The sequence below is a fragment of the Apus apus genome, chromosome 12, assembly GCF_020740795.1.
Source record: "Apus apus isolate bApuApu2 chromosome 12, bApuApu2.pri.cur, whole genome shotgun sequence".
Taxonomy (NCBI): domain Eukaryota; kingdom Metazoa; phylum Chordata; class Aves; order Apodiformes; family Apodidae; genus Apus; species Apus apus.
In genome coordinates, this window is record NC_067293.1 from 1,206,560 (window position 1) to 1,225,856 (window position 19,297).

At 51.2% G+C, this 19,297-nt stretch overlaps 1 protein-coding gene across 6 annotated transcripts in view; it reads left to right on the forward strand.

The window, feature by feature from the left end:
• The window catches only part of ARHGEF9 (Cdc42 guanine nucleotide exchange factor 9), a 215,639-nt gene that overhangs the window by 16,886 nt on the left and 179,456 nt on the right, over positions 1–19,297 (forward strand). For 2 of the 6 annotated variants that reach the window (XM_051630748.1, XM_051630752.1), the window contains exon 1: positions 730–927. The exons of 1 other annotated variant lie outside the window; for it this stretch is intronic. The gene's annotated coding sequence lies outside the window, so the exon portion shown is untranslated. Of the gene's footprint in view, positions 1–727; positions 928–19,297 lie in introns of those variants that run through there. 3 more of the 6 variants (XM_051630750.1, XM_051630751.1, XM_051630753.1) reach the window with 2 other exon arrangements.

A 19,297-nucleotide genomic window follows, 5' to 3' on the forward strand; every position in this document is an offset into this window, starting at 1 on the left:
GGCCGGGGGGGGTGTGTGTGTGTGAGAAGAGAACAACCCCCGCGGGCTGCGCTGAGCGGGGTCGGCATCTCCCCAAAAAACATCCTTCCCCCACCAATTTCCCCTCCGGGCCGCGCCGGCCGCAGCCCCGGGGTTGGGGCGCGGAGCCTCCCCCGCGCTGCCCCGCGGGGCGGGGGGGCCGGGCCGGGGAGCCGCGCTGCGCGCACCGCCCGCGGAAAGTTTCCCTCCGGGCTCCCGCTCGCACCCGCGGACCTTCTGAGGGGGGGGAAAAAACAACAACAAACCCCAAACCAACAAACCAAACGCAACAAAAATCCGCGTTGATTTTTTTTTTTTTAATTTTTCAGTTTTTTAATTGTTACGAGTTTTTACATTTATTTATTTATTTTTTTTTAATTCTCCCTGATTTCTTCGGGCAGCGCCCGGGCGCGGCGAGCACCCGGGGGCTGCGGGGGATGCGCGGGCGCGGCGGAGCAGCGCGGCCCGCGCCGGGCCCGGGCGGGTGCCCCCCGCACCCCGCTGCCCGCGGGCGGCCGCCGAACCCCGCGGCAGCCCCGCCAGCCCGGCCCTGCCCGCCCAGCCCCGCCGCTCTCTGAGCGCTCTGCCGGGGCCGGTGCCGGGGCCCGGGGGTCCCGGGCCGGTCCCGGAGGTGGCGGGGAGGGGGAGGCAGGTCCCGGGGGCGGACGGGGCCGTGCATGGAACCGGCACCCCCTTTTTGGTTTTGTTTTTTTTTTTTCTTTCCCGCAGCTTCTTTATTATTTTTTTTTTTCCTCGGTTTATTTCTTACGGAGGAGCTCGCACTGTTAGTCTCTTCTTTTTATTGCTTTAATTTTTTTGGTCGGTGTTTTGTTTTTTTTTAACATTTCAACTCGGAGACGCCGGCGGAGAGTTGGGAGTTATTTCCCGGGACCGAGGCCATGCGGGGAGGTAAGAGCGGGGCCGGGAGCGGGACGGGGGGACGGGAGCTCCCCGCACCGGGCGTCCCCATCCCTGCTCCCGGCCCCCCGTCCCGCTCCCGGCCCCTGGGTGGTGATCCCCTCATTGCCGGGACCCCTCAGGGTGGGGGGGCTCATCGTTTTTCTTTGCATTTTGACCTGATCAAGTTTTATATTGCTGGTACCTGCAGGGTGGGAACCCCCCCCCCCCCCCCCCAATATGACCCCAGAGTCTAGATTATTTTGTTGTTGTTGTTGAAGGGACAAAAAAAAGGCGCAGAAGGTAAAATGGAAATAATGTTTTTAGGTTGGGTTTGGGTTGAGCTGCTGAGGAAATACCTCTGCAGTCGAAGCTGAGCTGGGCGGTTGCTTCTCTGGGTATAATTCTGATTTTTTTTTTTCCTTTTCCTGGTTTTATTTTGTGCTGGATGTGTCAGATTTCGGTCGTTTATGCTGGTGTGAACCCTAAGAACTGAGTCATTACTCGCCCAGACTGATTCCAAGTACGTTTTGAGTCCAGGAGGGTATTGCTGTTGGCTTCGGTGCATGTTTTGTTGGCTGGGAGGGTTCAGTCCTTACCGGTTTTAGGAGTCGCAGGGAAGCTGATGGGGCAACCACAGCGTGAAGGTCTTAGTCATGTGTTTACAGAGCTTGGCTGGAGGGTTCCTCTTAGATGCCGCGTTCAAACCTCCGCCTCTGTGCTTTGGTTTTACACCTTAACTTTTATTAGGCGAGATATTTCAAAATAGAGGGATTAAGAGCTGATAGAACCCCCTTGCTCCTCCTTCATGTTTTATTACAAGCCGAGTCACTAGCCTTTCCCCCAAGTGCTGGCAGCTCTCAGCAGAGCTAGCACCACCAGCCCCAGGTTTAGATGGTGTTGAAGTCCTCCTATGGGCGTTGGTGGTTGTGTTGGCTGCAGGTGATTGCAGCGAGCTGGATCTCAATGTGCTTTTAACTACTTGAATCAAATATTTATGGAATGTTGCTTGCTCCCTCCACGGTACCAACACTGACTGGCTTTGGGGAAAATAAAAGCGTCCAATTTATGTCTGTTAAATTAAGGTGGCTTGTCCTGGTGCGGGTGGATGCTCTGCTGGAGCACAGTGGTGTTTGGACTGCCCTGCTCCTGTACCAGGGGTGCCCAATGGCTCGCGTGAGCAGCATTCCCTGGGAGTGTTCCAGGGGATTGGAGCAACCTGCTCTGGTGTCCCTGCCTGTGGCAGGGGGGTGGGCTTGAAATGGTCTATAAGGTCCCTCCAACCCAAACCAGTCTGAGATGCTGTGATTCAGTCCCTGACTGAACAAGTGACCAGACAGGGACTGGGACTACCATGTTGCTCCTGTGCCATCTCTCTGCCCTGCTGGGGTGTGAATTAATTTATTTCATTTCTACATGTTCCTGTAAGGAGAACTGACAGGGTGGTTTTGTCAGGGCAGGAGAGGAGTATCCTGGGCTGCCTGGGGTCTGTGTTGCTGGGGCAGGTTTTGTGATGAGAGCCATTCACTGCAAAACCTCATGTCCTCCTGTGTCATGGTGGCCCAGGTGCCAGCTCTGGTGGGGATGTGGGGCAGGAGTGGTGGCTGTGCAGCCTCAGCAGGGGCTTTGTCCTTCAGAGAGGTTGCAGAGCTCACTGCTGTGCTCTCCTCCTGCAGCTTGACCCAGAGCCCAGGAGCTCAGCCAGCTGCTGTTGGGGCTTAGATTGAAGCTCCAGGTGGTGGCAAGTCACTTACACAGGTGGAACATGAGTCCTGTGGCACAAGGTGCTGGTTGTCCAAGGAGAGATGTTCCTCCTGGGAGGAGGGAGAGGCAGGTTCATTGCACATATGTGTGTAAGCAAGGAAAGGGAAAATGCATTGTGTCCTTCACGGGGAGCCTCCTGATGAGCCCAGCTGGAAGCACTGGGGAATGGTCTGCCTTGAGAAGATGAGTCTGGAAACCACAGTTCTTGATCCTGGGTACTGAAAGTCATGAGTGCAATAGGTTGATTTTCTGGCCCTCTGCCCCATTTTTGTTTTGTCCTGTACTTGTTGCAAATGTTCTTTCTTTCCATTCTGGTTCTCCAAGCACTGTGGAGTCTCCTGCCCTCTCCCAGCACCATTACTGCTCGTTTTCCTGAGCACTAATTGCTCTCAACTGTCCTGTCTGGTGGTTTTTTATTCTTTCCAGCTTGCAGGCTCCTGTGAAACTTCTAGGTGAAGCATTAGAATGGATTTGCTTTTGGCCTTACCTTTCTAAGACCTCTCAGGGATATTCTTGGGAATCCTGAGGATCTGAGGTCAGGAGCTGAAAACCACCCAGCTAATTCCTGCAGCCTGGTTATGCTCAGAGCAGTGATTTCTGCCTGCATTTACCCAGCTGTTTGTTTGTGTCTTGTGATCTCAAAGACTTCCCCAATTTTTCCAGTAATATTAGCTGATTTAATAAAATCGCTCTGCCTCACTTTAAAAACAACCAACCCAACCCAAACCCTCCTGTAAGCAACATGGGTAAAAAAAGAGGAGAAACAGAAGAAGCTGCTGCCCCAGGATGGGTGAGTGTTGCTCCCACTGTGTCCTCCTCCATGGGCCACGTTCCTGCTGGCACCACAAGCTGGGAATCTGAGCCTGTGCCTTGCCCAGTGGCCTCTTGCCAGCCGTGTTGCAGGGCACAAGCATCACCAACTTGCATTTTGCGTGGGGCTTTTTTTAAATTTCAGGTTTGTTGTGTTTGGCCTTCTTACGTCAAATGTGCAAGAGCTGCCTGTGGAGCAGAGGTTATTTCTGAGTGCGGTGCTGACATGAGGACACAGCCTTAATTTTCCGTTAAATGACAGATTTGTTGGAGTTTTCTTCATCCACACCGTTTGGCCTGACAACCTGCGTTGTGATTTGCCAGAAGGGGGCATTTTGCAAACGTGGGAAAGGATTTCTGCAGCACGAGGAGCTGGGATTGATCAGTGAGCAGGCATCGATGCAGGTCTGGAAACCCCTTTACTTGGACACCTTAAATGGTGCAATAAAATTATTGTGCACCTGCACACTAGGGAATGAATTTTGGGGTGTTGTGTTTGGAGGTTGAGTGCAGGGATATTTTTTATTTATTTTTTTGGGGGAAGCCACTTCAAAATGCATTTTCAGATTATCTCCTGACAAATGGCTTGTTTTGCTGTAGGTTGAGCTCCTAGAGCTTTATGCTGCTCTGATGTTCTTGCATGTGGTTTCTCCACTCTGCCTCTCTGGAGAGAGGGCATTGCTCCATCTGGAGCCCACTGCTCTGTGGTCAGCTCATCACACATTGTCTCTGTAGCTCCTTCCTCCTCACACTCTTCCCCTGCTCCAGCATGTGTCCCTCCCACGGGAGACAGTCCTCCGTGATCTTCTCCAACGTGGGCCCTTTTGAAGGGGGACCGTTCTTCATGAACTACTCCATCATGGGTCCAATCCATGGGGTGCAGTCCTTCAGGAACAGACCACTGAGGGTGGTCCTCCACCCTGTGTTGCATGAACATGGCATCTCCTGCAGCTGGGAAGGGTCAGAGGTCCCTGGGCAGCAGAGGGGATGGCAGCAGAGCCCAGGTATGGGACCTTTGCAGCTTCAAGCCCATAGCTCCTGTGTCGTGCTCTCAGGTGGAAAGGCAAAAAGCTCTAGAGGTTGGAGCAGGCTGGTGGTGGTGTCTGTGTTGAGCACGCTGGTTCAGTCCTTTCCTGTTTGACTAAAGATTCTCCCGCTTCTCTGCAAAGAGAGCCATGGAATACCCAGTTCCTCTTCTGTAGGAGTTTTTAATTTGCTTTTCATCATGTTTGGGATTGTGATCCATTTTGATCCCTCTTGATCCCTCATTTTCCATTGAAGCTCCAACGGATCAACGCTGGAGCATTTTGGACTCATTTGCTCCCTCTTGGTGTCTGAACTGCACCAGTGGTTGCTCTTTTCTTGCTGGGACCTGTGCTGTCTATGAACCAGGGCCCTCACCATAAGAGGTGCACTGGGCCAGCCCTGCTCCCCAGCATCCTGCACGGTGACAGCTGTGATGTTCATGTTCACCCCAGCTGAGACTGAAACCTCCCAAACCACACCTCGCTCTGACGCGGCATTTTCGCAAGGGCTGCAGGGCAGTGAAGGACCCATGAGACAAAGCTGCGTCCAGATGTTGCCAACAGCTCGGTGTGGTAATTCATTATCCACAGCCATTCCCAGGCTGGATGGTTTCTCTTCCGAGCTGCTGGTGTGGTTTTGCCTGCAGCCTGGTCTGGACTTGGTTGTGGTGCTTTGCTGGTTGCAAAAACGTTGTCCAGGGGAGCCTGGAGGAGCTGCCCGGCGCGCTGCGAAGCGGCTTTCCCTGTGGCAGCTCCTTCCCATGGCGTTTTCTCCCGGAGTTGGCTTGTGCTGTGGCACAGGAAATTCTGGTTGCACCATTATTGCAGAGCCTATTGTTTGGGGCAAGAGAAGGATTCGGTCTTGCTCACATCCTAAAATGTCTTGCTGCTTTTAAAGGATGTTGCAGGGTATCCAGGGCTGCTGGCAGAGCTCGGGGCTGTTTTTGTGCCGAGGTCACGCTTAGCCCAGATCCCTGCGTTTCTGCTCAGACTCGCTGCTCAGGTTTTTTGTGGAAGTCCTCAGGGTTAAGGAAAACCTGGAGTGAAGTCAGGGCATGGTCCCTCATCACAGTTTGCAGCTTCTTGCTGCTTGGCCCCGCTCCTGCTTGCGGGTGGTGTGTAGCAGATGTTTTGAGCAACGCAAGATCAGTGTATGTAGGGATACAGCACCCAGCAGAATGCTGCTGCTGAGATGCCAAAAACATGGCCCTGCTTGCACGGGCACAGGCAGGTACAGCACGTGGCAGGCTCTCTGTTCATCTGCCACAGTCTTGTGGCGTGACCCAGGACGCCTGCTCACCTCTCCGTGCCTCAGTTTCTTATCTGAGCACTGGGGCGAAGGCTGCGCTGCCTGTGTTTGCTTTCACTTTGGGTTTTTTCCCTTAGCTAATCTTTGTGGCTTAGATGGTTGGCAGCGATAGCTGCATTTCCCAGGCTGTTTCCAAGTTGCAAAACACTGTTCCTCACCCATCCCGCCCGCAGGTCCTCTCGCGCGGGCTACGTGTGATGTTTTGGCTGTGACTTGCCTGCTGGCAGAAGTGAGAGGGTTTGAAAGCTTTGCTGTCCAAACTATGGTCCCCTTCGTTGTGGGGATGGCTGCTCACCTCATGGGTTGCTTGCCCAGGCTCTCAGCTCCCTCTCGCTGGGTTTTTTCACTCTTGGCTGCCATCCCAAACGAGGGAAAACACCAAAGCAGGGCAAGGTGTAAAGAGTGAAGCTGCGTGTGTCGTGTTCCTCTGCTGCCACGTGCCAGGGCAGAATTAAATGTGGAAGTTCCCAGGGCTTTTGCAGCCTTTGTACCGTGGGAGCTGAGCTTGTGCTGGCCCAATGAAGCCCCAGGGAGCTGGTGCCACAAACCTGCCCCAAGCTGGGGTGGATTTGCTGCTGGAGGCTTGATCAGTCCTGATGCTGTGATTCGGGGTGAGGAGGTGAAGCCTCCTTGGATCTAGCAGTAGTTGGTGAGGATGTTGCAGTAGGAGATGCTCACTGGCTCCTTCACTGGTGCAGCAAACTGCTGGTGTCTTCACTTCAATAGACCCTGGCTTCAGTTGGAGGGCTCTGGTGGGAAACAGGGTGGCTGATGCTGCTGTGTGCTGGAGTTGAGAAAGTGAGCCAAAAGACTTCTCTGTTGCTGGGGTGATGAGTGGAGCAAAGCATGTGCCTGGCAGAGGGATGGGGAGCCTGGCAGCAGCCATCCCGTGTCCCTCCTCTGAACAAGCCACACTGGGAGCGTTTGCAGCTCATTTGCTCTTGCTGCTTCTCTTACACCAGGCTGGTGCAGGGCAGCAGCTGATGCCATCCCACAGAATCTGGGTCAACATTGTCTGCCAGAGGCCTCCTGTACACTCAGAGACTTGTTTTGAGAGAACCATTAATCAGTTTAAAACTGCCCCGTTTCACTTGTGTGTATAAAAAATGCCCATTGTGTGTAAAACAATGTCACCCGTGTGAGCCCTCAGCAGACACTGTGGAGCTGGAGTGGTGTGAAGGCTCACGTCTGGCTGGAGCCACGTGGTCCCCGAGGCTTTTCACCCCCAGCTGTGCCCAAGGAGTTGGTGTTGGGCTTCACTGTGGCAGGGCCTGGCCTCCTCTGCACACCCCAGTGTACAGCATGCCATCAGCTGGGTGGCTGGAGGGTGGCTTCAGGGTCCTGCTGAACTCAGGCAGTGCAGCAGAGCGAGGAGGAGGAGAAGAGCATCCACTGAGTTTCTGAGCAGCACAAGGAGTTGGGTTTGCACTGGGAGGGTGAGCAAAGGCAGCAGTTCCAGAGCCTGTTACCATCTTCCCATCCCTCCCTTCTGTGTAGGGAGTTTGACAGCATTCCTGGGTGCAGAGCACATCCACAGCTTCTGCTCTGCTCGCAGGAGCTGAAAAAGACACCAGCAGCAGCAGCAAGAGCAGGCAAGCAACACACACCATGTCCCTCGATGACCCTCTGCCAACACACTCTGAGTGTCCGTTTATCCATGATGGGGAAAGCCAGGAGAAGCAGCAGGGCTTGAGGTGATGGCCTCTTCATGGCATTTTGATGGTGCAGGCTGAGCGCAGCTGGGGCAGATCCATGGGAGCCCATCAGCCTTGGGGATGCTCTAGGCAGCCATAGGATGATGGCTGCCTGGGTTTTCCAGGGAGATTTTATACAGCAGCAGCTGGTGAGTTTACTTTATATGGTGTAAGTCCTGCCAAAACAATTTCTTCCTGTTATTGCTCCTCCAGTCCAGTGGAGCGATAAGAGCCTTTAGCAAGGAGCTGGTTGCTTCCAGAGGCTCTCCTGCTCCAAGCTGGGAGCTTTGGGCAGCGGTTCCTAGGGTGACTTTTCTTCAGTCCTTTAGGAAAATTTCAAAGTTACAGTAAGTTAAATGATAAAAGGAACATCTGAGTATAGTCTAGGTAGGGTCTCTCCACAACCAAGTGGTTGTGAAATAGCAGCTGCTCTGCTCGTGCTGGTGGTGCCTTCCCTTCTGCTCTCCTCTGCATGCTGCTCTGGCTGAAGGCAGACAAGAAAAAGTGATTGAAGTCAGTGGATGATCCCCCTGGCTTCTGTGGGAATTGAGTTTTGCTCAGGTTTTCTGCTGGACAAGCCCATGTTCTTAAATGTTTTTTCCTAACTGTGTCTTTTGTCTCCTCTGAAGGAAGAAGGGTCATTTTTTCCACACTGCTGACGTGAAGGGTGAATCACAACTGTTGTGGGAAGGTGCTGTTACTGAGACCAGTAACCTGTCAAAATATTTTCCATCTTCATCCTGATGTCCTCAGGTGTCCTGCAGCCCATGTGCCAAATGGTTGTGTATGGCCACAGTTCAGAGTTCTCTTTTGGTGCTTCTCAGGTGGGATGGACAGGAAGGATTGGCTCCTTAAAGGATTTTTGAGAGAGTGATACAGCCTATGTATGGGAGAGCCCCTTCATTTTACTACAGGAAGGAAACGTGTCAGGACGTAGCATATGGCCTGTAAGCCAAAGTTTTTTTGCCTCAGTACTGAGCACTAGCTCCAGCCAAATGCAAGGCACAAGGCTGGAATAGCATCCAGAAAACTCAGCAGATTTTGCAAACCCTGGGTGAGCTGGAGCCTGTGCAGGCAGGTCGGGCACCAGCATGGGAGTTTCTGCAGGTCTGACACCAGCTGAGCAGGGCTTGAACCTCCTCACGGGGCAAACAAACGGGTGCACCTCTGCTCCTTGTGGGGCCGGTCCTGTGCCTCCCACAGGGTGCATGTCCTTGCAGAAACGTGTATGCTTTTATTTTCCAAGGTGTGCTACTCTATTTGCAGTCTTGCCTGTGACCTGCTGCTGTGAAGGTCCAGAGCTTTTCAGAGCTGTGCAAGGGGATCCCTGCTGCTCACTGTTAGCTGAACACCATAGCTGTTAGGTTTGTTCCGAGCTGGCAAAAATCAGCATGTTGGTTGTTTTTATGATAACAGTGTTTGTATATCCATGCCGTGCAGTTTCCTGCAAAAACTAGACATTGCCTGCATGTGTTCCCAAACTGTTTATAAAGCACAGGTGAAGATGTAGTTGAGCTGGACTCATCTCTGGAGATGGGGAGATGCACCATCAGAGGGGATGCAACGGGCAGTTTCAGGATGACTGGTCATGTCCTTTCCTGCTTATAGTTTTTGTTTAGTCCCTTGTCACCTGTATCAATAAATTCACTTGGTGTTGAAAGGAGTTCTTGCAGATGCTTGGCAAAATATAGAAAAAGGTGATATAAAGAGATGCCTAATGCTTGGAATAAAATCCTCGGCTCCTTGTAAAAAAAAAAAATACACGGGCTTGGTTTGACCCAAACCACTCATTGATTCTATAAATGGTGATAAAGGGAGCCTGAGCTGCTCCTGCTTAGCTGGGGTTTAACCCTCAAACAGGGAAAGGTGTATCCTTGAGGAAGGCAGGTTGGGAAGGCAGAGGAGACACGGCTGTGCTCAGCCCCGTCCTGCTGGCTGGGGTGCGTGGCGGGGCCGGCCGAGAGATGAAAGAGCTCATCAGTAATGATGCTAATTGGAGCCGATGTCGCTTCCCTGTGTTCAGAGCCGGCTGCTGCCGCCGTCGCCCCTGGAGTGTGGCCGGCTCGAGCGGGGCCCCGGGGCGTGAGGAATGCGAGCTGACAGCCCCTTTGGCCGGGAAAAGCCCTGTCGGTGAGACCGTGCTGCGGCCCAGACAGGGGCTGTGCTCGCCGTGCCTGCTGAAAGCTGCTTGTTTGGTTTGGAGTCCACGTCGGGTCAGGAGGGCAGGCTTGCATCGGCAAACTGAGGGTTTGGAGCCTTGTGTTATAAGATGTGTGTGTGAGGACCAGGGCTGGCTGAGCTGGGCTGCACAAACGCAGGGCAACACCTACAGCATTGCCACCAGACCTGGGCTCCAAACATCCCACCCCACAGCTCCTGCACAGCAACCTCTGCGTGTGCCAGCCTGGTCACAGCCAGCCTGTAACGGCTCTGATGCACATAAGGGTCATTTTTCATCGTTGCTGTTGAGGGAAGAAGACAGGAGAAGGGTGTCTGCACATCTAGGAGGCACCTTGTGACTTTTGAGGGTTCTGGGCGTGGGATGGACATGCCTGGGTTTGATGGTAGACCTGCCTTGTGAGGGAAAAGTAAGGTGCAGGGGGGTGTCAGAGCCCTAAAAGCTCCATGTCTCTCTGGGGTGAAAAGCCCAGCCAGAGCAGGCCAGGCACCCAGCAGTCTTGGTGCTTTCTAGAAACACAAGATTAGGTTTTTCACATGCCTAAAAATGATTCTGTGCAAGCCCACCTGCCTCCCAAGGTTGGCTTTCCTGGAATGCAGCAGTGGCCAAGTGCACAGCAGGTGTTGTTGGCCTGTTTGGAACATCAAACCTCCAAATACCCAGAAATGGGGTTGGTTTTACTCCAAAGCAGTGCAGGAGTCTCCTAAAGCAGTTGTTCATTGTTGAAGGCAAAGACACTGGTTGATTTGATACCCTGGGCTCCAGTCTGAGACTTGCCACCACTTTCAAGAGCATGGTAAGGTGACACCTCTTCTTCCCATCGAAAGGCTTTGCTTGATGAATTGGGTGATCTGCCATGTGGTGCTTGGGGAATTGAGAGCAAACCAGCACCCCCTGGTCAGTCCTCTCTTGTTGTGTCTGAGGCTGCAGGAGGTGTTGGTCCTTGTGGTTTGCTGTGCTATGTGCAAGGCTGTGGGGCAGGTTCATTCCTGGCAGCCTGTTTAGGAGAGCTGGGAGCAGCCTTCCACCCTGCTTCCCTCCTTTGATGCATCCATGTGTTTGGCCTGTTTGATGGGGCAGCCTGAAAGAAGTGATGTTTCCTGTTCAAACTGCTATAAAAAGGGCACGGGGGAAAGAAGTACCAGGGAAATCCCACCCATACGGTTGTCTAGAGAGAACAGATCACTTGATACCTGTCTGGAGATAGAAACGGCTAAGAGATGCCTGTTGACATCACCAGGGCAATGTGAGGGAGTTGCTGAGTAATATGGTGAAAAATTCTTGGAAATGCTTGAGCAGAATGGGTTGCTGCTGCACGTGCTCCCAGTCTTTGCTTTGGTATTTGGGGCTGTTGTCGGCACTGAGCTCTTTGTTTCTGATCCTGGGCTGAATGTGCTGAACATACGTTAACATGGAAACACGGATTGGAGGGTCTGTAACTATGGCAATGTATCTACAAATGTGACCCTCTGCACATAATTTCAATATTGGCATTGGTGAGCTGTCTTGTAAGATGGCACTTATTTTTCCTAGTAATGATTCTATGTCAAAGAGGAAATATAAATAAACTCCCCAAACAAAAGAAGCAAGGAAAAAATAATTCTTTCAAACATTTGAGCAGGAACAATAGGGTAGGATATGCACTCTCTGGGGAGAGCTAATGGCTGAAACCGATAGGAGCAGAGTGCCTGCCTTTCTCTGCTTTGAAACTAGCACAAACCTTTACTCAACCAAAGATTATTTATAGCAAATGTTATGGCAGAAGCATGTGTGACCTGTAGACTCCCTGCTAGGGGAAGAGCTTTCCTGTACTGTCTCTGGATTACAATAGACAATTATTTAGACACTATCTTTGTCTCAAGTTATAAACAATTAAATGCTGGCTACTGATTTCTGTTCTTACGTCCATACCCTGGGCAGCCATGCTCTTTTACTTAAGGATTTTTGGAGAATGAAAGGATTTTTAAGGAGTTCATTGCAGAGAAATGTCATAGCTATAAAGTTCCTGAGGCATCTCTACTAAATTGACTGATTGGGAATGCAGAGTAATGTCACAAGCATCAGGAAGTTGTTGCCTCCCAGTAGCCTCACAAAGGATGGCAGCCAGTGGTGTGGCTTGATGTTGGGTGGTGTTGGTGGGGTGTGTCTGGTGCCTCTGCTGTTGCCTTTTAGCTCGTCACTGTGGTATTAGAGTACATACATCTGCTGCTGGATACTAATTAAATGTTCTTACATATAATTAACTACTTTCAGCTGACTAGCGAACAGCTTAAATAATCTACATGTAACGGCAGATATTTCTGTATTATAATGGTGATGGTGCCAAATACCTGAGAAAACTGGGGAAATGTCTGTTGTGCATCAGAACACAACCTTCCTTGGGAAGCTGACTAATTCTTCAGGCTCCCCCATTTTGCTGGGGATCCCTGTGCATCCTGGGTGTCAATAGCAAAAGCTTCTGGGCTTTGTGCAGAACCTTGCTCTTAAACTCAGCTTCGGTAGGAACTAAGCTGTTACATCTTCATCTTTTGGTTCAAATCAACATAGGCTTTTATATCGCCATGTTATCTTCTCGAGCTTCTCCTCAGCTTTCCATGAGGAGTTAGCTGGTGGCTCTATCCTCTTTTCTGTGCAGGCAGTGCACATCTAAAGCTGTCACTGGCTTGGTGGTTTTAGGGCTAAGTGTGATGCAGAGCCATGGGCTAGTACCCTGGGAAGCTGCCTGGCCCTTCTCTGCACCATCACACCATTTCTTCAGGCCTACTAAGCCCTGAGTGTGGAGCTGCTCATGTTTGCAGTGAGCTTGTCCATCCCCTGGCACCACCAGGACAAGTGTAGTTTATCTGACCAGTGCAGCTGAGTAACTCTGTCTCTCCCTTGGCCGCAGGCAAAATGAGTCTCCTCCTCTAATTTCATTGTGTTTAGCCATCGCACGAACTCTAAAGCTCCCTGAATTGGGAAGGAAGTGATGTTTAAATTATACATGAGTGAACTGATTTACTCAGACTGAAGTTTTGAGTTCCGTCCTTATGAATACAAGGATGGAGCTGTCTGTCCATCCATCCGTCTGCCAGTGGATATTGAATTAACAGAAACACAAACACACATCCAGCACTGTAAAAGCTTTGGCTTAGACCAGTGAAAACCGTGTGGGGCAGATGGGTGCTGCCACAGGGAAAGCACTGTGGTTGCCTGGTGCTGGCTTGGCTGGTGGTTGCCCTTGCTGATGGAGAGAAGCCATTGCTGCAGGTTCCCTTCTGCCATGGGAACACCAGCAGGCTCTGTCCACTCCTGACTGGAAGGCGATTCCAGCTGCTCTCCTGTCTGTCTCTTGCTCCTAATGAGGGGGTTTAACTTCCTGTGTAACATATTTTACAGAGCATGTAAAATGCTGGTTCCGTTCTGTGGTCGCTTCCTATGGGCACTTGCTCAGTGCTCCTCGGGGAGCCCAGGCCGGAAAGCTGTAACTGAGCCTGCTGATGGCCTGGAGATCCCTTTTGCAGATGTTTCACCCAAGTCTCTTCTCCATGCTCCTTCCAAGAGGTGACTATGTGAGCTGCAGTGCTGCCACCCCTGGCTGAAGCATGGCAGCAGACTTTCTTCTTGTTCCCTAAACAAGAGATGCTGGATGTTTGTAGGGACTGCAGGCGGCTGCAAGGTGGGAATCTGCTGGTGGGAATCTGCTGGGTGGGCAGGGGCTGGAGCATGGCTGGCTCCTGCCTGCGTCATCTGGGAGAGTGCTGCAAAAGCACAGATGCAACTTTGCAGTTGGTCGTTAGGAGCAGCACTGAGAGAGGCTGAAATGTCTGCACAGACATAAACAGAAAGGGGGTGAAGTCACGATTCTCTCCCTATTTATTTGACCTAAATACACTGAAGTAACTGTACTCTCATGAAAGAGATAAATTTCTGACGCTGGAGAGCTTAACATCTGTTTCCTCCCATTTCTTTTTTTTAGGTGGTAGAACATGGTAACGGAAGAACTGGCGGGGTTTTCTTTCCTCTTTTTCTTTTGTATAGCAAGAGACGCTGCATGCTTGGGCTGAATACCCTGTCGGAGAGCAGACAGGTTTCTCTCAAGGGTTACATGATCATTTGTTCTCTATTTTCTCTCCTTCCTGCCTCCCCCCACCCCTCCTGGAGAGGAGCGGATACACCGAAGCCCAGGCAGGACTTCCTCAGCTCAGCCATGCCTCCTGGCAGGCTACGCTGCGTGCCCTCTCCCCGCCACCCCCTTCCCCGAGAAACAATGGCCAGAGGCTCCTTCTTGTTTGTTAGTTTGGATCCTGCAGAGGAAGAGCCGAGTGGAAGATCGTGTCCCCGGGGGCCCTCTGTGCATTCCAGCCTGGCAGGGCTGCTGGAGCCTTTGCTTTGCCCCCCCCAGGCCTCCAGCGCAAACTGGCCGCGCGGTGCTGGGGGCAGCCGGTGGGGTGCGGAGCGAGTTTGGTGCTGCTGAGGTGAGAGGGGGTGGAGAGCCTCGGAGGGCTGCCTGGAGTCATTGCTCTGCAGCAAGAGCAGGTCATGGCCTTTGAACATCCAGTGCAGCACAAGCAGTTGCTGTGCCAAGAGGAGCTGGGCTTTGGTACCAGCTATTTCTGGTGTGGCTTGAACCCCCTCGTATGCTCCAGTATCCCCTTTGTAGTCAGGGTGTAGCGAGCCTCAGACCTGCTGTACCCCTGGCTCCAAAGCTGTAGAGGTCAGCCATGGGTTCCTCCAGGTGCTTTCTGCCAGAGACTCTGCGGTGCAGAGCACATGTCTCAGATGTGGTCTGTCCAGGCTGCCCCAAGGGCTACTGCACCACCAGTTTCCTCTTTGATCTCATCAAAGGCTTGGTCCTCCTCAGTGCCCAAGTCAAAATAGTTCTTCTTTTGGGTCACCTGATAGAGAGGGGATTTAGAAGTTGACTGTAACCTGGGATGTGCGTTCTCTGATATCCCTGATTGTTGACTGGTGGGGGCTGGGGTGTTACTGTATTGGTGAATGGGGATGTACACTGCCACCCAGAGACCTCTCACCTTCTCATGTGACGTTCCCAATTAGCCATTTCATCTTAGGAACAATGACTCAAATCAGTCTCACAACACACACCGGTATGAACAGTCTGTCTACACACAGATATGCAGGGAACTGCCAGGTCATTACAACAAGGCTATGCAGACATCTCCTGGAGGAGAGGAAGGAGTAGGTGCCATTCTTTCCTCTCTCCACAAGGTGTGTCTGGGGCAAAGGAGGATAATTGCTGATTTTCTTCATGAGATGGTTCTCAGGGTACTGGGACAGCAGCAAGGTAGGACCCAAATACCAGATTAGGCTCAGAGCCAATGCTTTTATCATCACCCTCTCAGGCAAAGCAGAACAAAGTGACAGACAACACAGCAAACAGCAGAAATTGGAAATGGTCATTAACAATTTTTGGAGCTTATTGAGCAGCAAAACAGAGATCAAGCACTGGAACATGTGAGGAAATGCACGTCAGCTCCCAAAGCAAATGCACCAGCATCACAATGCACAGAAGCTAATCAAATAATCAAGCAGGTATAACAGGTAGACGTTTAATCTAGCACACACTGATCACACCTGTTATTATCTGGAATCCCTTGAGCCCTGCAGTGGGTGCCAGAAAGGTTGTGGGTTAACCCTGTTAGGTCACTGAGCACCACACGGTCACTTGCTCGCTGCCCCAGTGGGACTGGGGAAGAGGAAAGGAAGAATAAAAGGAAGAAAATGTGTGGTTTGGGATAGAAGGTCTGCCTGACCTTGCTGCCTGCCTGGGTGGAGGCTCCAGCACTCCCTTGCCAGGCTGCTCTGCAGATTGAAATGGCTTCATGCTGAGGCCTGATGCCAAGGCAGCACAACACAAACTTGGATTTACAGTTGTGTGCCCAGTATGAGTGTGGGTGAAATTAATCCTCTGCAAAGATGTTTCCCAAAACATCTGCTGTGGTGCCTTGTATTTTCTTCTGAGGTCTTGTGGTTCAGTTGCATTTTAGTGTTCTCATGGCTGAGAGAGTCCTTCCAAAATACTAAAGCCTGAAGCCCTGTTGTAGGTCCCCTTTCCTGACAGAGGTCCCAACTGTCCCAAACTGCATTTTTGTTGCTTTTCTAGGTAGTGGGACAGCTTTACAGCACTAAATAACAATTAAAAAATATTTCTGCTAGTTGCCTGAAAACTGCAGTGATCTGAAGTAGATGCTGGGAGTTGTGTGCTGCCAGCCCTGCAGCCTGAGCTGCGTGGTGTTCAATGAGCAGTTTCTTTCCATCATTGGGATCTCTTGAGAAAGCTCAGTCTAGCCTGGATCAGACCTTTCTTGGCTAGCTGGTCTTGCTATTCTGTTACCTTGGGTAATCATGGGGACACCTTTATTTTGCTATGGTTGTGGATAAGTGTGGTAAGTTTACTAACAGCCAGTGCAGAACAGGATTGCCCCAGAAAAGCATCAGTCCTAGAATCATGGCCTGTGGCCGTCCTGATTGCTCGGGCCTGATTTGGTGTACTGTAAGTTTAAGAGAACTGTTAGCCTAAGTGGGTGTTACCTGGGTCTGTGGTGTTATTTCTGCTCTTGCATCTGTGCTAAATCACGCTTAAAAGGAGCAAAATTGCTGTTACTCCCACCCCTATCAAGCCAGAAAGCCTTGTTGCCAAGGAAATGTTATGCAATTGTGAATGAGATACAAAGTACCAAGTTCTTTTTTAAAGGTTTGGATAATGCAAAAAAAATGCAAAGAATATGGTCACAGATACAGCTGTTTGTGTAACACACCTGGTGCCATTTTCTTGGGATTTTGTGCAATCCTAATCCAATTGTCTACCTCAGTGACCTGGAAAAGGAGGAAGACAAGACACGGGACCCTCTGCACGGAGTCTTGGGTAGGGACCCGAGTAGCTCCTGTAAGTCAGAGTAGTTTCAGTGTTTGGTTGATAGCTGTGGTTTACAAACCCATTTTCCTCTCCAGGCGAGATGATGTGTGTTTTGTAGACCCAACACACCATCGAGTTAAACTGAAGACAGGAGTGTTGGGGTTCTCAGTACAAGTAACATTTACTGCAGGTTATCATCTGCATGTGGTTAAGACAAAATCCACAAAAACTGAAGGACATGCAGGAGGAAATAAAATAATTATAACCCTTGCAGCTCAACTATAACACTCTTTTATATTATCATTTAGGGAAAAATGTCCTCAAACCAAACAAATACTCCAGACCTCTACACAGCCACCTCGGTGAGCCTGGCTGAGCTCTTTGGGGTCCAGGTAATTCAGAGGGGAGTGGAAGAGGTGCAAGGTAGTACATTACCTCCTCTTTTCTGTGGCTGAAGCCCTGCACACAGATAGGGTAGTCACAGCTTAGCTGCTAGGTGGTAGCTTGCCAGAACTTGACGTCTGCAACTGTGCCTGCAGCCCAAGGAGGGGAAAAGTAAAAAGACAGTTGACTAACTGTTGTAATTTTCTGGCTAATAGGTGTTATCAGAAACACAGAGCATTTCTTCAAAACATCCATCTCCTGCACCCCAGAAAGATGAGTCATGGTTCATCAGATACTCTTGTGGCTGTTCTCCATACTCAACTTTTATTTTGTCATTATGAGTTTTAATGCCCCTAAACCTGTGTGGTTTTGTTGATAAGGCCACTTTTTCTCTGCCTGGCTTATTTAAAGCACGGGTTTCCCACGAGCACTCTGCTGTTGTGTGTTTGCACAGAGCTCACGCTAATTCTGGCAGGGGTGTCGGCTGATGGAATGTATCAGATTTTGGCACCTGGCTGGGGAAGACTGAGCGATGCTGTCCGATATTTTTTCAAATGCAGAGAATGTGCCTCAGTGCTGGGAGGCTTTGCTGTGGGTGAGGCAGTGCCAGTCCTTGGGCTGGATCTGGTTCAGGCGACACTGCTGGGACTGCAGGAGCTAACAAACCTCCGTGTCAATGAACATGTTCTCCTGCCAGGGGTAGCCAGGATTTCAGTGTGTTCAGTGCTGCAGGCTTAATTAGTGTGAATTAGACAACAAGAAGTTGCTTTTCTCACACTAAATACTTGCTAGCAGCTGGTCAAAAGGCCTTTTGAGCATCATGCCTGTGTCCTGCTATTCCATTTATCTCTTGGGTAGAGCTTTGTCAAATCAACCATGATAGTTTCAAAGATGAGGAGCGGTTCAGGTGAAGCTGTGGTGAAAGGGAAGGTGGAGGGGAGCCGCCAAGCACTGGTCACTCCTCACCTGTGCCCTGTTTTTTAAAAAAAAAAAAAGTAATATTAAAGCCACCCTTGCACCCTGCATTTCTGGGTTGTGTTGCTGCTCTGGGGAGGGCCACACAGGATCTGTCTACCCTTACAGGCTCTTTTTAGCGTAACATATGAGTAACAGCCTCCCTCTCCTCTGCTAGCATCTCTCTAAAGACTGAGCAGACAAGCCTGTTCCCTTTGAGTCTTCTCATGCAGGATCCACCCAGCCAAAAACAATAAAACACAAAACTGGAAAGAGAAAACAAAAAAAATAAGGACCTTCTGTGATTTTTGTCTTTTGCTGCCAGTTGGCTGCACAACTTCAAACTACACAAATATGTGTCGTTCAAATACGTTACTCTTTGAATTGCAGTGGGGATCTCTGGGAATAACTCGCAGACTCAGAGTGTCAGTCTGGAGCATGAGGAGGGCTCCTGGAGGAACGGTCCTGTTAAAACCTGGGTGTTTTTTGGAAAAGGCAGCTTTTTGTGGTTTCTGTGCAGACGCGGGGCAGCGCGGCTCATCTGTGACCTTGTGCTGCAGGGTTTCGGTTGTGGTGGGCAGCACCGAGGCCCCAGAACAGGCCTTTGCCTGAGGAAGGAGGTTTTCTTTGAAAATCTTGATGGTGGCAAGCACAAAAGGCAGTGGGCTGCGTCAATAGACGCCCAGGCTGAGCGAGGCAGTGCGTGTGGAAGGCGTTTGCTGTGTGTTGAGGCTGTGTAGCTGCGGGGTGGATCGGCCGGAGCCGGGGCTGCCCCTGCCCGGCGCAGCCCGGAGAGGAGCCCGTCAGCAGCTCTGGAAACACGGTGAAGAAAGGGCAGAAAATGCCAGAGCGGAGTGAGGGGAGGATAAATAAATCAGCCAGAAACAGTGTTGTGAACCCCAAGGTTAGTGAAGGTTGAGGGGAAGAGGTGCTGGAACAGGGGGGATATTCCTGACAGGAATCGCGGCCTGTGGAGGCTCCACGCAGGAGAAGGGGAATATTCCTGACAGGAATTTGGGCCTGCACACAGGAGCAGGGGCATGTTCCTGACAGGAATCGTGGCCTGTGGAGGCTCCACACAGGAGCAGGTTCTTATCACAGGATTTGTGGCCCATGGAGGCTCCACACAGGAGCAGGTTCTCCTGACAGGAATCGCGGCCTGTGGAGGCTCCACACAGGAGCAGGGGAATGTTCCTTGGCAGGAATTGTGGCCTGTGCAGGAGCGTGGGAAAAGCCTGAGAAGGAGGGAAGTGCAGAGAGGAACCCTTATGTCTGGTCTGTACCTCTCCCAGCTTCCCATCCCTCTGTGCCCCTGGAGGAGGTGGAGCCATCAGGAGTGAAGGAGCTATAGGAGGAAGGGGGTGGGTGGGGAGAAAGGGGTTGGGTTAGCTTTATTTTTGTTTC